Source organism: Sorex araneus, chromosome 3 (genome assembly GCF_027595985.1).
Source record: "Sorex araneus isolate mSorAra2 chromosome 3, mSorAra2.pri, whole genome shotgun sequence".
NCBI lineage: Eukaryota > Metazoa > Chordata > Mammalia > Eulipotyphla > Soricidae > Sorex > Sorex araneus.
Genome location: NC_073304.1, coordinates 38,930,056 through 38,944,602, shown reverse-complemented (window position 1 = coordinate 38,944,602; position 14,547 = coordinate 38,930,056). Strand labels below are relative to the sequence as shown.

The 14,547-nt window shown below is 40.2% G+C and overlaps 1 pseudogene; it reads left to right on the top strand.

Moving 5' to 3' along the window:
• Positions 1 to 9,180: 9,180 nt before the first annotated feature.
• LOC101556088 (tubulin alpha chain-like) lies at positions 9,181 to 14,230 on the top strand (annotated as a pseudogene).
• Positions 14,231 to 14,547: the final 317 nt, after the last annotated feature.

Here is a 14,547-nt window from a genome sequence, read left to right as displayed (position 1 = left end):
AAATTTTATAGATGTTACTCTGAATTTTCTACTATTTTTTTTAATTCTTTTATTGATTCACCATGTGGAAAGTTACAAAGCTTTCAGGTTAAAATCTCAGTTATACAATGCTCAAACACCCATCCCTTCACCAGTGCACATATTCCACCACCAAGAATCACGATATACCTCCCCCCTTCCCCCCACCTCCCCAGCCCCCCACCCCGCATGTGTAACTGGTAAATTTCACTTTACTTTCACTTTACTTTGATTACATTTAATATCTAAACAAAAAATTCACTATTATTGATTTGGAGTTTCTCCCCCCTAAAGTCGATCTGCTAAAAAGAAAGCATTTGGTAATTTGTTTTCCATTGCTGAGAATGAAGAGATATGAGGTCAGGAGGCCGTACCAGCAGCAGCATAGTTTTGGATTTCTGTATTTTAGTATTTTAGTAACTAAGTCCAGAGAAATGTCTGCTAGGAATCGCAACATTGTAAGCTTGTACCTCTCAGCTACTTTATATTCCACATATGAGTGTGATCTTTCTATGTCTGTCTCTTTCTTTCTGACTCATTTCACTCAGCATGATACTTTCCATGTTGATCCACTTATATGCAAATTTCATGACTTCATGTTTTCTGACAGCTACGTAGTATTCCATTGTGTAAATATACCAGAGTTTCTTTAGCCAATCATCTGTTTTCGGGCACTCTGGTTTTTTCCATATTGTGGCTATAGTAAACAGAGCGGCAATGAACATGGAAATGCAGATGTCATCTCTACTATACCTTTTTGCCTCTCCGGGATATATTCCCAGGAGTGGTATTGCTGGGTCAAATGGGAGCTCAATTTCTAACTTTTTGAGAATCGTCCATATTGTTTTCCAAAAGGGCTGAACCAGTCGGCATTCCCACCAGCAGTGAAGGAGAGTCCCTTTCTCCCTACATCCACGCCAACACCGGTTGCTTTTGTTCTTTGGAATGTGGGCCAGTCTCTGTGGTGTGAGATGATATCTCATTGTTGTTTTGATCTGCATCTCCCTGATAATTAGTGATGTTGAACATTTTCTCATGTGCCTCTCAGCCATTTGGATTTCTTCTTTGGAAAAGTTTCTGTTCATTTCATCACCCCATTTTTTGATCGGGTTGGCAGTTTTCTTCTTGTGGAGTTCAACCAGTGCATTATATATCCTTGTTATCAACCCTGTTCAATATAGTACTGGAAGTACTTGCAACAGCGATTAGTCAAGAAAAAGATATTAAGGGCATTCAGGTAGGAAAGGAAGAAATCAAGCTCTCACTATTCACAGATGATATGATACTATACCTAGAGAACCCTAAAACCTCTACCAAGAAACTCCTAGAAACAATAGACTCGTATAGTAAAATTGCAGGCTATAGAATCAATACTCAAAAGTCCATGGCTTTCCTATATGCAAATAATGAGAGAGAAGAAAGTGACCTGAGAAAAGCAATCCCATTCACAATTGCGCCTCAAAAAATCAAATACCTCGGAATCAGCTTAACAAAGGAGGTAAAGGACTTGTATAATGAAAACCATAAAACACTACTTCAGGAAATAAAAGAGGACACGAGGAAATGGAAAGACATCCCCTGTTCATGGATTGGGAGAATTAATATTGTCAAAATGGCAATTCTCCCCAAAGCATTGTACAAATTCAATGCGATCCCTATAGGAATACCCTTGACATTCTTCAAAGAAATGGAGCAAGCGCTCCTGAAATTCATATGGAACAATAAACCCCCACGAATAGCCAAAGCAATCCTTGGGAAAAAGAAAATGGGAGGAATCAACCTCCCCAACTTCCAACTCTACTACAAAGCGGTTGTCATTAAAACAGCATGGTATTGGAACAAAGGCAGAGCTGCTGACCAATGGAATAGGGTTGAATACTCTGACACATACCCCCAAATATATGATCATCTAATCTTTGATAAGGGAGCAAGAAATGTGAAGTGGAGCAAGGAAAGCATGTTTAACAAATTGTGCTGGCAAAACTGGACGGCTACATGCAAAAAAATGGGCTTAGACCTTCATCTATCACCATGTACAAAAATCAGATCAAAATGGATTTAAGACCTCAACATCAGACCAGAATCCCTAAGGTACATTGAAGATAAGGTCGGCAAAACCCTCTACGACATTGAAGCCAAAGGCATCTTCAAAGCTGACACGCCACTGGCCAAGCAAGTGAAAACAAAGATAAATAAATGGGACTATCTCAAACTAAGAAGCTTCTGCAACTAAAAAGAAACAGTGACCAAAATACAAAGACAATCTACAGAATGGGAAAGGATATTTATGAATTTTCTACTATTGATCCTAATAAGTGAATTGTTCACTGACCCAGGCAAGAAGTCACAAATTTTCTGTCATCATCACATCACTTAACTATAACATATTGATCAATTAAGCCTGCTGCTGATCAAATAGTCCTGCTGCTGTCCATGTCTTCACTTCATAGCCTCAGGAGAGAAAACCTGATTTTGGTCTCATAACTTGAGTGGAGCTGATGGTCTCCAATCTCCAAAGTGGGATAAACCAGATTCCTTCAGTGTGTTTATCTTGGCCCGCCATGTCTCTTTATTGAAAAAAAAAATGGTCCAAATAAAGTGCTTCCTCTGTGTATTTTGACAGGAAGCACCACTAATATGCTTTCCTTTTGTTGTATGCCTTGCTCTTTTCTCCCAGTGTTGTTTAAATATTTTCAGTACAGTGACATATTTATTAATCCACTGCTCTCTGCATGAGGCAAGAAATGATTGGTTCCTCTGTAAAGCCCTCTTAGAAAAGGTGGTTTCTCCAGTGAGAGTTAATAATATTACCACTATTCATGTGAAAAACGCTGAGACAATCTCTTAAAAATGGAACACATTTATCTAAAACAGCTGGTAAAGAAAGCATACAGGCCCAGCCAGAGGCGGCAAGGCCAGAGGTCAGGGTTAACACCGATCTCGGTGGAACTTTGAAGCTGACATTTTACAGATTATATGTGTCTCAGTGCACAGTGGGCATGGCATATAAATTGGACTTAGAGGCCCCTATTTGTTCTGTGCATTTTTATGAGCCCACAGAGCTCTTCTTTGAAGCGGCATACATGGAAAATAAAAACTCATTTTAATGTTGTGGAACTATTTACAATAAATCACATTTACATCCTAGCTTTTCCTAAGGATAAGATTTCTCTCTCTCTCTGTCTCTGTCTCTCTGTCAGTCTCAGGGGTGTGTGTCTGTCTGTCTGTCTGTCTGTGTCTCTGTCTCTCTCTCTCTGTCTCTCTATTTCTTTCTCGCTGTCTCTCATTCATGGGTACTACTTTCCAATCAGGGTGACTTATTTTTCCTTTCCTATATTATAAATCCAGCGTTCCTCTTTCTCCTTGCTTTGACTCAGGAGTCAGACTGTAGATGCATCTATATTTAGTACCACAAGGACACCTTTTGTAAGTCATGTGAAATGATTCAGCTAGAATAAGCTACTCTTTCCCCCCCAGGAAAATCCCCTGATACCATAAAATGCTTGCTATAGCATGGCCCTTCAGCATTAGAAGAAAGCATCTGATTTCAAAGAGATTGAGTTCCACTCTGGAACTAATTATATCATTCGTTTTATAGATTTTTTTAAGTTGCTAGGTGTTTAACTGGAGAAGGCTGGAGACCCAGAGAGAAACATGTACTGGCAGAGTCTGCCATGGGCACTTTAGCCACCTAATTAATTTTCAATAAAAGCTCACAATAGTTAATTTTCTCTAGACCCAATGTAAATCAAATGGAGACAAATAGGTTAAAATTAGAAATGTGTGATGGAAACCATATTTATGGACAAAATTACCTTTCACCCTGGAAATAACACAGATTGACAGAGAAAGAAATGAGACCACACAGGCTTTCATTCAAATGGATTCTTGAGTGAATTAAAGATTTTCTTAAGGAGCAAACTGGACCAACAACAGTAACAAAGGGATGGGAGAGCTATGAAGTAGGGATCCTTCAATAAAAAGTACAGTATAGAAAAAAGTTACCTTAAAAGTTATAGAAGTTTTTTAAAAAATTTATGTTACAGAATTTGGACAGTGTTTCCATTATACCAAGTTACCTGGTGCTCTCTCATTTTTTTCCTCAGGCTTAACATAGTATAGGTTATAGCAGTAAAAACACTGGAGTTATTACGTTCCCAGGTCTAAATTGGCAGGCAGATCTACCCAGCACCACATTCCTTCAGAGCTCCTATGTTTCAAAACACTCCTTTCCAACATCAAACAGCCATTTTTACTTTTATGAGAACATAGACATAGATTTCTTCTGATTTTATAATGATACTTCAGGCCTCCAATTAAAATACCTAGACAATATAGATATATTTGGCTCAGTCCATTGGACAAATATTATTATTAAGCTTCTCTCCAGGATTTTATATTTGCAAAATATTTTGTGGGCTTTAATCATTTTAAATTGCTTTAACTTTGCCCATTTTCTCCATGCCTCCCTGTTATTCCTCAGGCAACCATTTCATTTCAACCCACAAACTACTCGGGTGATGCAAGGTGGAATAAGCTAATTTTTTTAACCTCTTGGAAGGTTTGTCTCCGAGACTGTTAGCTTTTCCCCTGCCCTTTGCTGAACATGGCAATTTAAACCACCCCTGGATTCTATTTTTATTTTACTTTTGCCAAGTTTGTAAAGCAAATTCCCTCTTTCCCACTCAATCTGGTTTTTCTTCCTGCCCCAAAGGAATGATGTTGTCACTGTTATGTCTTCTAATGCACTATAAATGCCGTGATGAATTGGAGGCAGGCTGCTTTCTTCCGAGCAAGAGTCCATTATCCTGTCACATTCTTCCTTCCCTGTAACTTAATTTTTATTGTAACAAATGACTAAGTACCAAAAAATGAAACAATATGATGGGCCAATCTAAAGTGGCCTGACTCTGATGGTAAGTGTAGCAGAGTGACAATTGTTTGCAGCTGCCTCCTCAGAGCTTGCTCCCCCGTGACACCCCTCTTGAAATTGGAGTTATCAAAAGCATTTTCTGCATGTTTATGGAAGACCTTCATTCACATTGACTGACTAATGACGCTAATATAAATAAAGGGCTTTCCAAGAAACCAAAGAGTAAGAGTCCAGAGTAGGAGCAGGAGAAAGACTCTTAAAGGAAACTTGTGTGTAAGAATCACATGGGGATCTCCAGGAACAAAAATTCAGGGGCCCCAAATCCCAGTCCGGAAAGGCTGAGTTTCAGGGGGGATCCGGAGGGCCCGGGATAAGTATGTGCGCTTCAATCTGCTTTCCTGCCTTCCTTTCCTTTTGTGAGGGTTCAGATGACAGGGAGTTCCACAGGCTGGCTTGCAGTGTTCACACAGGGTCATGGTACTTGCCAGGAGTCACTACTTTGACTGTGGCGCTCACATACCAGTGTGGTACTAGTGGTACTTGGCAGTTTGGCTGTGGTGTTCGCACAAACTTGCATCTGTCAGAGACTGTGCGCGTGGTGGTGGCGCTGAGGACTCCAAAGCGCAGTGTGCTGGGATTGGCCCCTGCGTGCGGATCAGTGTCAGACACTGGACTCACAGATAGCTTAGTGTCGGTAAGGCAGGTGCTCAGCCTCTAGGCCACATCCTTGTGCCCTAAGAATGTGCATTTTATCTTTTTAAACTAACATGGTGGGGTGGGGCAGGGCTTCCAAGGGAGCTCTGGGTTGCTACCACCATTACACATCCAACCAGCTGGCAGTTCAGGACTAGGGCCCGAGGATATGCCACTGCTTTTTCTCTCTGGGGCCAGGGGACACTGAGGTCACCCGGCCGGACTACAAGGACCATGCAATGCCAGGATCAAACCTAGGTAGGGCACATTAATCTAGTGTGCCAACACCAGAATACACACTTTATTATTATTATTATAATTATTATTTTTTGCTTTTTGGGTCACACCTGGCGATGTACAGGGGTTACTCCTGGCTCTGCACTCAGGAATTACTCGTGGCGGTGCTCAGGGGACCATATGGGATGCTGGGATTTGAACCCGGGTCGGCCACGTGCAAGGCAAACGCCCTACCGCTGTGCTATCACTCCAGCCCCCAGAATACACAACTTTAAACAGACATCTCTGCTATTTCCACTGAGCGGGTCTTGTAGATCTATGTTGTGGAAAACACTTGCTCAGAACTCCTGCTCAATAGTTTCAGTGTCTGCCTCACACATGACCTTTATTTTGCTTTGTTTTAATTTCATCTTTTTTTGTTTGGTTGGTTTTTTTGGCCATACCTGGCAGTACGTAGGGCTTACTCCTTTTTCTGTGCTCAGGATCATTCCTGGTTGGCTTGGCGGACCATATGGAATGCTGGGGATCAAATCCAAGTTGCCTGTATGCAAGACAAGCACCCTACCACTGGACTATCTCTCGGACCCTTGACCTTTATTTTGTAACTAGGCACTTCCTCCTCCCCGCTCCTTGTCTTTCTAATAGAGTTGTCTCGGACTTGTACCAGCTTAAATATGATTTGTTCACATATGGCCCATTTCCCCTTCATTAATTTTATTAATTCATTTATTCTATTAGTATGGATATGGAGACATCTGGGGCTGATAACACATCAGGTAGGACATTTGCCTTGCTTGCAACTTACACTAGTATAATCCCCAGCATCAAACACTGTTCCTTGAACACTGCCAGGAGTGATCCCTGAGCACAGAACAAGAAGTAAGTCTTGAGGGGCTGAAGCTATAGTACAGTGGGTAGGGAGTTTGCCTTGTTTAAGCCAACCAGGTTCAATCCCCAGCAACCCATATGGTCCCCCGAGGACCGCCAGGAGTAATTCCTGAGTGAAGAAACAGGGGTAATGCTTGAGCATGGTCATGTGTGACCCAAAAAACAAAACAAAACAAAAAATAAATGGTTGGGATATATAAAGAGAATAACTGATTACAGTTAAATAGTACAACTGAGACTAAGGTAATAGCTTTATCTATTAGTAACATTCAATGATAAAAATAAAACATACTTAAATTCTATAGTAGAATGGTGTCTGATATTTGCAATTCAGTAAATAGTATAATTGGACTGTCACAGAAGTGATGAAATTTCTTATATAAGAATAGGAACTTTGGAGGCTGGAGAGATAGCACAGTGGGTAGGGCGTTTGCCTTGCACGCGGCCGACCCGGGTTCAAATCCCAGCATCCCATATGGTCCCCTGAGCACCGCCACGAGTAATTCCTGAGTGCAGAGCCAGGAGTAACCCCTGTGCATCGCCAGGTGTGACCCAAAAAGCAAAAAAAAAAAAAAAAAGAAAGAATAGGAACAAATACTAAAAGGTTATCATGTATATCCCATTACCTCCTTTCAGCACTCAGTTCTTGTGCAAAGTGATCATTTCCAATTCTTATTGTCATGGTGATCCCTACTCTATCATAACAGCACCTTTCAGTACCTGTATTGCAAACCATAATGCCCAAAAGGAAAGAGGAGTGGGGGTGGGGGGAGGGAGTCCCTGACATAGACGGAGGAAGGGCGGGGTGAGGGGGACGGGAGGAAAAGGGAAACAAGGGACATTGGTGGTGGTGGTGGTATGACTGAAACCCAATCATGAACAAAAAACTTTCATAACTGTGAAAAAAAGTAAAGATCAGTGAATTTAAAGAAAAAAAGAATGAGAACAAAGAATAGAGCCACTGTGTTTTTCTCACTAATGACTTAAATAGTACCTATTTTGGAGATGGGTTCGGGGGAACCAAAGAAATTCCGAAAGATTATGGAATTTTAGCATTAATTCATGTATCTATTCAACATTTACTGACCTATCAAGAAAACGAAAAACCGGCATATTAGAACCTGGAACTAACAGACCTGTAAGCTTTCTTAGGTTAATCAAAATGTGATGTCTCCTGGTAGAATTCTCTAGATATTAGACCCATATTGAAGTTATTGAGATAAAAATCACAGTCAGCTTTAAAGGAGATGACTTATTAAAAGTTTGGATACCTCGGCTTGGGAAACTATTTTTATTTTTTATTATTATTATTTTCTTTGGCTTTAGGGTCACATCCAGAACTTATTCCTGGCTCTGCACTCAAGGATTACTCCTGGTGGGGCTCAGGGGACAATATGGTATTCTGGAGATCAAATCTGGGTTGGTTGCATTCAAGGCAAGTTCCTTACCTTCTGTACTCCCTCCACCCCCTGGAGAGATAACCTTAAAGGACTAAGGCACATACATTGCATGGTGGAGCCCTGAGTTTGATCCTTGACACTGTGTAGTCCGGTGAGCTCTGCTGGGATGCCTAAATAAACAAATAAAACCAAAAATTAGACTGGATAAAAGTAGGAAAGTGTGGAGCCAGAGAGCCTGAACAGTAGGTAAAGCACTTGTTCGCAGCTGACTCAGGTTCTATACCTAGCACCACATGTGTTCCCCTGATCCCTACCAAGAGTGATGCCTGAATGCAGATCCAAGAATAAACTGTAATCACCACCAGTGTGCCTCCAAAACAAAACAAAAACAAACAACAACAAAAAAGTAAGAGATTATGGAAGGAGGGAGGAAGAGAAGCAAAATACTAAGTTTCTGAATAAAAAGCACAAATTCTTTACTGATTTCTACAAAATAATAATGCCCTTTTGAATTATCATAGCTGGTTGTTAAACATGATGGAAAAAGGAAAAGTAATAATGAAAGATATATTAAAGAACTATCAAATAATCAAGCTATACCTAAGTAGTTTCTGGTAGTAAGACAACACAACATATCCTTTAAATGATCTCCAAGCCTTTCATTTTAATCATAAACCATGAGGTGTTAAAGGAGTTAATGAGGTCTCAAGTCATTGTCAACTAATTATCTCTAAGTTGTTGTCATCACATTTTAATTGTTATGCTTCTGCCAACTCCCACCACTGGTGGTACCCAACCTTAGAACTGATTAAAACCTAATCTTGCACACTCATATGCACATACATACACATGCATGCATATACACACGCACACATACACACATGCATGCACACAAACAAGATTGTTCACTTAGTTGCTGCTTAGTTTGTGACATTAAACCATTGCTGTCATGATACACATACTTGCCTGCATACTCTCATACTTGTATGCAAAAGCTTTTAGGGACTTTCATCTTTTTTTAAAGGGCAGGGGGGAAAAACGATAAAGTGGTCGCCTGGCCAGCAGTAGGGGATGGTAGAAGCTGCATGGGTGGCTGAGCTCTATGAGAACCAGATGTAAGCTCTCTGGGGCTAGGGCAAGTCTTTCTCTTTACAGCCAAATCAACCAGCCAGTGGAAGGCAATCAATGTTCCAACCACTGGTAACTCACCCCTTTTTGCCTAAAAATTCTCTCTCTGTTGAAACCAAGAGCAGAATGGGTCATCTGCCCAGCTGGGAATCTATGATTTAAGCTCACACTTCACCCAAGTAGTATTCTTTAAAATGATTCGTTTCATAATCAGAATCACCCAGAAAGTACTTTCATGGTATTCTGTTTTGTACAAGTCTAAACTTATCTCTTGATGTTGCATTTTTTTTTATTGGTCTAAGGATTTTTTTTGGAGTTGATCAAAAGACAGGCACCTGACACAAACAGGTTGTTGTGGTTACTTAAATTTGCTTTCCATCGAGTTAGATGTTTCAAATTTGGAATTGGAATGATTTAACCACTTTGGAAAACTGGCAGTTTCTCATAAAAATAAGCAAGTACCTACCCTAAGTCATGGCAGTTCTTCTCCTAAATATTACCCAAGAGAAATCAAAAGTCATTTATACAAAATAAGTATTTGAGAATGTTCATAAAAGCAATACATAATAGCTCCAAACTGGAAACAACCCAAATAACCATCAATCGGAGAAAGAATAATCAAATTTTACTCTATTCTTAGACCAGAATACCCAGGGATTAAAAGGAATGAACTAATAATTTAAAACAGTGTAGAGAATTTTAAAAGCATTTGATTGATCAAAAGAAGGTGGATATAAAATTGTAGATTTATCATAAACTGTTATGTATGCAATTAAGTTTTGTGAAGCCTGTGAAGAGACTAATGTACAATGATAGGAAAAAAGCTAAAAATGTTTTGTGGAATGGTTGGGTGAATAGGAGTATTCATTTGTAAGAGTCACATAGGAAATTTGGGGGGTCATGGAATGATTCTAATTTGTTTTGAATTATGATTACATTTGTGAATTCAGTAGACAAAACACATTAAATCAAGAGCTTAGAACCTGTACATAAGGCCTGTATTATATATAAATTATACCTCAAGGTTCTTAAAAGTTAAAAGTTATAGCTATAGAACTGAGCTTACGTAGGAGGGGATGGTTGAGTCTCCAGTGTCCAAAAAACCCCTCCCAGTGGGCTCTCTAGTGTTGGATGTAGTGTTAGAATGAGGTATGCACAAAAAGTGTGATCAAAAGTATTGTAAGTCCCACTATCTCAATAAAAATGATAAAAAAGAAAAATGAGTTAAAGAGTTAAGGAGTTAGAAATATGGATGATGTGAAAGGAAATAAGTAAGAAAATCAGGAAATATGGATACTAAAAGGAAACTGATGATGGTAGAGAAAGTTGAACTTATTAAGGATGAAAATATTTGTAGACATATGTAAAAATTCCTAGCCAGTCACCTTGTTATCTAGAGTGTTTACAATGTACCAAGCACTATGTTGTTCACTTTATTTTGTATTACTTTACTTAAATTCCTCCTTTTTTGATCTTCCTCTCCAGAATTGGTTAGTCATATTCTTTGATTCATAGAAGCATTATCAAAATCATCCATTAGTTTTTCATAATAGGTGGTTGCAAGCCCAACCCCAAACACAAAATGGAACCATAACTTTAATTTAGTGTCTAGCTATCTCCATTCTCCCACCTTAACCCCAGTCAAAAGAAATCAGTGTTTGAACCCTTTGTTTTCATCCCTTTTAATCTTACATAGAATTTTACTGAAGATGTACAAATTCTTAAATATACAGATTTAAATATTACTTAGCTCTAAATTTTAAAAATATGCTATATACTGTCTTTAGGATTTACTTTCACCACTTAATATTATGTTGCTAAACTTCTAAAATTTTATAGGGCTCTGTATCATTTGATCTTTATTACTACCTATTACTATTACAAGATAAGTAGTATTGTCCCGCGTGTACAAATGATAAAATTGGGGAGATGGAAAGATAGTAAAGTAGGTAGGTCACTTGCTGTGCACGCAGTCAACCTGGGTTCAATCTCTGGTACCTTACAGGGTCCGCTAAGCAACACCAGGAGTGATTCCTGAGTGCAGAGCTAAAAGTAAACCAAATTTATGTGGCCCACCTCCCATCCCCAAATAAATTAATATGTAATTGGAACTCAGAAGACACACAGCTAGAAAGTGGCAAAGGCAATAGTCAGAGCTGGCATTCTTTACTCCATGCTATGCTGCATTCTCTGTTCTTTATGACCTGATATCTATAATTATATCCTAGCTCTACCAAACCACTCAGATCTATCACTGTATACATACACTTATGAACATAGATGTCTGTGTTGTATACTATGAAAGATTCACTTAAGTTACGTAACCTTTCGTAGGGCATTAGACTCTATTAGAGAAATATAAACATATGCATGTAAAACCAATGGTTTTAGTCTTCTAAACTTTAAATATAGAGGCAGGCAATATCTTAGGAAGTGCCTAAAGGTACAGAAGTTTGTTAGTGTATGCACGAATGCTCATGCACTTTCTGGAGTGTGTCTTAGAACAGCATCCTTATTTGACTTAATCTCATCTACTAAAAGACCAAATGTATGAGCATTGTTTAACTGAATGCTTGTTCTGCACCTTATAACTATATACCAGAGGCCATGGAAACTGGATCACTCTCTCAGGATGCCATTACAGCCAAGCAGAATCTCATTAAAAATCAATTCCTTGGGTCCATAAAGCCAGTTTATTTTATCTTCCTGGAGTGCCTGCTGCTAGCGGTTACACAGTTCCATTGTGTGGCAGTCTTGTCTGTTCAGAGCACTGCACAAAACGGCTATTTAAAGATTTTCCATTTTTACGTTAAACTTTATAATTTTGCAGGAGTTTAAGTTTACTGGGTTTACTTCTCAAGCTTAGAGTATCTTGTTACATGTGTTAGAAGTAGTATTGCCAGTCCCCAGTCCCACTAATTAAATATTTGCCTTTATAAACTAGATGTTGTCCTATGTGAATGTTCAGGTTTAATTGGGTAGCAGAGACTCCAGCACACTCAGCAAGCCTGACTTGGCCGCTTCTGCAATTTCTGCAAAAGTCCGTGGCTGCTTCCTGACTGTTGAGTTTGTGTCGCTGATCCCCATTGGTGCTAGCACAAACATCAGGTAGGAAATTTGTTCTGTGTAATGACTTTAACTCAGAGATCTCTGAACATCCTAGAAATCAATATATATCGGCCATTTTATAAATGGGGAGTTGAAAGCACATAGAGATTTAGTGACCTCCAGAGGTCACACCCTGAAGGAGCTACACAGGGGGAAGAAATTGGAGAGGCTGCTTGGTCCCATCTGGAATCTTTTAACTCTCTTGACCCCCTTCCTCGGATTTAGGGGCTGGCTAATTTCAGAGATCAGTGAACTTTTTGGAACAGTGCTTGGCAGTGAAACATGGAGGCTTGGATTCCTTCCATTTGAATCTTCGAGGATGCTGGCTCAGTTTGTATTGAGAAGAGTCTGTGTTATTAGTGAGGAGAATAAGTAGAAAGTATGATTGAGCTGGTTTAGAAGTAGGAAGAACTATAAGATGCTATGGACGCTATGGGCAGCTTCTTCCCCTATGTTGGGGACTAAATTTTATTTTTTAGAAAAATCTTAGAAAGTTATATTGGAAGGACTCAAGTCCAAACTAAACCCTAAATACAATCTTCAAAAAATTTTTCCATAGAGAATAATAGGACTCTTCTCTATTATGAACTTGACTTTTGTAATTTTGAAAATTCCATTTTTCTCTAAAAAGAAAATCCCTGATCACCATTCTTTAAGATGTGTTATGTAGAACTCTTTATCTGCACAAGTTCAACTGGTTTTGAACCAAAGAGAGGTACTTGTTCAAATATATTTGCATCGCTTTATCACTGGTGCAGAGATCACCAATGCGTGCTTTGACCCAGCCAACCAGATGGTAAGTGCGACCCTCACCACAGTAAATACAAGGCTTGTTGCCTGTTGTACCATGGTGACATGGTTCCCAAAGATGTCAGTGCTGCCATTGCCACCTTCAAGACCAAGCGTACCATCCAGTTGGTAGATTGGTGTTTCACTGGCTTCAAAGTTGGTATTAATTAGCAGCTTCCCACTGTGATTCCTGGTGGGGACCTGGCCAACTTCAGCGAGTTGTCCATGCTGAGCAACACCACAGCCATTGCTAACACCACAGCCATTGCTGAGGACTGGGCTCGCCTGCACCACAAGTTTGACCTGATGCATGCCAAGCGTGCCTTTGTGCACTGGCATGTGGGTAAGGGCAGGGAGGAGGGGGAGTTCTCCGAGGCCTGTGAAGACCTGGCCACCCTTGAGAAGGATGATGAGGAGGCCCGAACAGACTGTGCTGATGCAGAGGATGAGGGTGAAGAGTACTCATCTGTTTGTTGCAATTTGACACTAATGTTGTCTTGGAATTGTCTTATTTTTGTTGTCCACTGCCTCTAACCCGTTAAAATTGTGGTTTTAAGTGTTTAAAAAAATCAGGGCTGGATGGGGCTGGAGCGATAGCACAGTGGGTAGGGTGTTTGCCTTGCACGCGACCAACCCGGGTTCGATTCCCAGCATCCCATATGGCTCCCTGAGCACCACCAGGGGTGATTCCTGAGTGCAGAGTCAGGAGTAACCCCAGTGCATCGCCAGGTGTGACCCAAAAAGCAAAAAAACAAATCAGGGCTGGAGAGATAGCACAGCAGGTAGGGCGTTTGCCTTGCACATGGCTAACCCGGGTTCGATTCCCAGCATCCCATATGGTCCCCTGAGCACCGCTAGGGATAATTCCTGAGTGCAGAGCCAGGAGTGATGCCTGTGCATCGTCAGGTATGACACAAAAAGAAAAAAAAATCTACTTTATGGAATTTCATAAGTGTGCTAAAGGCTCAGGAAAGTTCAACAGGGAAGAAATTTCCCATTAACTTGCTTGACCACGGGTTGCCCCATATTGCAGTACAACTATATGGAGTGTGTCATGAAAACAGAATCATCTACAGAAAACTTTTTAGGAATGTGAGGAATCCTTCGATGTTAAAGTTAGATCCTGCCAAGGTCATTCATTCGTGAAATCTACCCGAGGGAAGGACTCTGATGCACTGGGAACCCACCGAATCAACAAGGAACCAGATCTCCTCAGTCTCTTTGTTTCTTTCTTCCTCTCAAAATACATGATGTGATGAGCAGAGAAATAGTAGAGGGCTTACGGCACTTGCCTTGCACACATCCAACCCTGCTTCCATCACCACTACCTCCTATGGTCCCCTGAGCACCTCAAGAGTAATCCCTGAGCACAAAGCCAGGAGTACTCCCTGAGCACTGCTGGATGTGTCCCAA